Source organism: Trichosurus vulpecula, chromosome 1 (assembly GCF_011100635.1).
Source record: "Trichosurus vulpecula isolate mTriVul1 chromosome 1, mTriVul1.pri, whole genome shotgun sequence".
Classification (NCBI taxonomy): domain Eukaryota; kingdom Metazoa; phylum Chordata; class Mammalia; order Diprotodontia; family Phalangeridae; genus Trichosurus; species Trichosurus vulpecula.
The window spans coordinates 187,280,788-187,284,927 of record NC_050573.1 but is presented as its reverse complement, the minus strand read 5'-3'; the positions used below and the strand labels follow the sequence as shown (position 1 = coordinate 187,284,927).

General features: G+C 37.3%; 1 non-coding gene across 1 annotated transcript; it reads left to right on the top strand.

Moving 5' to 3' along the window:
• Positions 1-1,869: 1,869 nt before the first annotated feature.
• LOC118835004 lies at positions 1,870-1,972 on the top strand. Its single transcript, XR_005009372.1, has one exon. It is a non-coding gene; the product is annotated as a U6 spliceosomal RNA (small nuclear RNA).
• The last annotated feature ends 2,168 nt before the right edge of the window (positions 1,973-4,140 follow it).

Sequence of the window (4,140 nt, the reverse complement as noted above, 5' to 3'; positions counted from 1 at the left end):
CTCTCTGATCATAGCCTTCAGTTCTTCCATTTCACCCTCTGTTCACTCGAACTAAACCTATCTTCATCCTCACCCTGCCTTTCAGTCTCTCTACCCCTGTCTGTTCTTCTAGTCCATCTCTCCTATTCTGGTTCTACTTCCCTCCCTTTGCAGTCTTGACCATATAGTTGACCAGTTCTAATGTAGCTTGATCTTCCCTTGAATTGATAAAGCCTGTTCCTGGGATACTCCTACCATCTCTTTTCTTCACTCCTCTTCACAAATTGCTGAATATGTCTGGAGAAAGTTATATCCGCTAGGGTAACCCCACATTTATGATCTTTAATATCCATGGAGAGGCACTGTGGCACAGTGGATAGAGGGCTGGCTTCAAAGTCAAGAAGACCTTGATTTGAGTCTTGCCTCTGACATGTACTTCATGTTTGACTCTGAACAATTCACTTAACATCTATGACTATTTGCAGAGCAGACTCCAATTTGCCTTAGTAGAAGCAAATCTTCATTAGAAACTCCCTGTATTGATGAAATCAGGAGGTCGGTCTGAAAATAAACAACAAAAAAATCTCTACTGGCCCTTTACTATGATATAATATTCCTTTCTTTCTTTCTGGATTGATCCTTGATAGTTCTCTCTACAACCACCATTTCAAACCTTCTGCTCAATATTCCTCCCACTCAGAGAAATCAAACTCTTAGAATCTTTACTGAGAAAATAGAGATTGTTTATCTCTTCCTCTTCTACCCTACTCCATATCACAAGGTTTTTCTCTAACATGCTCTGTTCTATTAGGAGGTGGTCATTCTCTTTATCAAGGCCAGCCTCTCTTTCAAAAGAAATTATCAATACACAGGTTTTACAAACCATAAAGTTCTATATGAATGCTAATTATTTTTGTTATAATTTTAATTACTTATGCTTTTGATGCCCCCTCAATAGTTCATTGTTTCTCTCTCCTTATTCATCTCTCTTTATCCATGGGTTCCCATTTCTGCTTCCTACAAATGTTTTAAAAGTCTCAGCCTAAAAGAACAACCACAAAAACAACAACCCTTTACTTGACCCTGCTATCCCTCAAACAATTACCCTAACCTCTTAATCCCTTTCAAGACCAATTTCCTAGGATGGCTCATGTATGTTTATTGTCTTCATTTCTTTACCTCCCTTGTCTTTCACAATTCTTGCAATGTGACTTCTTACACCACCACTCAAGTGAAAAGGCTTTTTCTATTGTTATCTGAACTTTGTCCTCTTAATATTTTACTTCTTAAGTTTTTGACATTGTTGATCAACCCCACCTCCTGGATAGTCTCTCTTCCCTTGACTGCAATAACAGTATTTTTTCTTGGTTCTTCTACCTCTCTACCATGAGTTCCCAGTCTCCTTTGCTTGATCATCAACCATCTCTTGTCCATTACTTGTGAATTTCCTCTCAAAGATCTTTTGTGGTTTTCGTTCTTTTTCTCTCCTCTTTCTAATCTATCCTCTACTCAGCAGCCAACGTGATTTTTCTAAAGCACAGTTCACCCAGATCAAACCTCACCCCCTCAATAAACTGTAGTGGTTCCCTGTTACCTCCAGGATCAAATATAAAATCCTCTGGTTAGCATTTAAATCCCCTCACAATCTGTCTACTTCCTATCTTTTCAATCTTTATACATTCCTCTTCATATACTCTATGATCCAGCTACACTGTTCTACTTGCTTTTCCTCACATATAACAGTCTCCAGACTATGAATTTTACCTTCCCTATCCCATGCCTAGGATGCTTTCTACCTCCTCATCTCCCACGTCTTTCTTCAAGACTCAGCTCATTAAATTTACATTAAATCAGAAAGGTTTTGTACAAATCAAACAAATATAGTCATGCTTGCTTCAGCAGCACATATACTAAAATTGTAATGATACAGAGTAGATTAGCATGGCCCCTGAACAAGGATGACATGTAAACTCGTGAAGCATTCCATATTTTTGTTTATGATTTAGAAATAAAGGCTGACACTATAAGCAACTTGGGAGAGCAGGGAATAGTTTACCTATCAAATCTATGGGAAAGGGAAGAATTTATGACACAACAAGAGACAGAGAACATTAAAAAAATGCATAAAAGTAATGTTAAACTGAAAAGGTTTTGTATAAACAAAGCCAATGCAACAAAGATGAGGAGGGAAGCAGAAAATTGGGAGAAAATCTTTACAACCAGTGTCTCTGATAAAGGCCTCATATCTAAAATACACAGGGAACTGAGCCAAATTTATAGGAATAAAAGCCATTCCCTACTTGAGAAATGGTCAAAGGATATGAACAGGCATTTTTCAGAGGAAGAAATTAAAGATATGTATAGGCATATGAAAAAATGCTCTAAATCACTATTGATTAGAAAAATGCAAATCAAAACAACTCTTAGATACCACATCTCTCCTGTCAGATTGGCAAATGTGACAAAACAGGAAAATGATAAATGCTGTAGAGGATGCGGGAAAATTGGAACATTGATACATTGTTGGTGGAGTTGTGAACAGATCCAGCCATTCTGGAGAGCAATTTGGAACAATGCCCAAAGGGCTATAAAAATGTGCATACCCTTTGACTTAGAAATACCACTCCTGGGGCTATATCCCAAAGAGATCACACAAGTGGGAAAGGGACCAGTATGTACAAAAATATATATAGCAGCTCTTTTTGTGGTGGCAAAGAACTGGAAATCAAGGGGATGCCCATCAATTGGGGAATGGCTGAACAAGTTGTGGTATATGAATGTAATGGAATACTACTGTGCTGTAAGAAATGGGGAAGATATGGACTTCATAATAACCTGGAAAGACCTACGTGATATGATGCTGAGAGAGAGGAACAGAACCAGGAGAACATTGTACACAGTCACAGGCATATTGATTTTGTGATGACTAACTTTGATAGACTTGGCTCTCCTCAACAATACAAGGCTCAAAGACAGCTTTAGAGGACTGACTCATGATGGAAAAAGCTAGCTACATCCAGAGAAGGAACTGTGGAGTCTGAATGCAGAGTGAGGCAAACTATTTGCTCTCTCTTTTTTTCTCTTCTTTTTTGGTTTTGTTTCTTCTCTCTCATGATTCATTCCATTGGTCATAATTCTTCTTTGCAACTTGACTGTTGTGCAAATAAGTTTAATGCGAAGGTTTATATAGAATGTATATCAGACTGCATGCTGTTTTGGGAGGCAGGGGGAGGGGAGGGAAGGGAAGAAAATTTGAAACTCAAGAACATGTAGAACTAAGTGTTGTAAACTAAAAATAAAAAGTCTAATTAAAAAAACAAATTTAGCCAAGAATAGAAGGAAAGCAGACAACTGTAGAAAAAAAGTTATAGACAGTTTAATCAGATAAAGATCTCAGATCTAAAAGATATAAAGAACTTTGCCAAATCTATAAGAATATAAGTCATTTCCCCATTGATAAATGGTCAAATGATATTAACAGGCAGTTTTCCAGTGAAGAAATCAAAAATTTTACAGCCCTATAGAAATGCTTTAAATCAGACCTGCCCAACTTGTAAACTTCTTCAAGCTGCAGATAAGTTAGACTAGAGGCAGACTGACAATAGTTTGTTACTGTGGGTCACATGAAAAACAGGAGAGTGTGCAGTGGCAATCCTACATTTTTCTAAGACCACCCTTTGGTGGGCTGCAGTTGGTCCATGGGACATATGTGCAGGCCTGCTCAAAATCATTATTGATTAAGGAAACGCTGGTTAAAACAACCTTGAGATATCATTTTGTACTTACCAGATTGGATAGAAAGGGAAAGTGACAAATATTGGAATGTGTAAAAATTGAGACACTAATTCATTGTTGATGGAATTGTAAAATAATTCAGTCATTTCAAAAAGCAATCTGGAATTATGCCCAAAGAGTTAGTAAACTTCCTATACCCTTTAATCCAACAATAACACTAATTGGTCTATTTCTAAAGGTGATTGGGGGAGAGAAAAAAGAACCTCTATGTTCTAAAATTTTTATAGCAGCTCTCTTTGTGGTGGCAAAGAACTAGAAATTGCAGGGATGCCCATCAATTGGGGAATGGCTGAACAAGTTATGGTATATGATTATAATGGAATAATACTGTGCTATAAGATATGATGAGCTCAATGATCTTAGAAA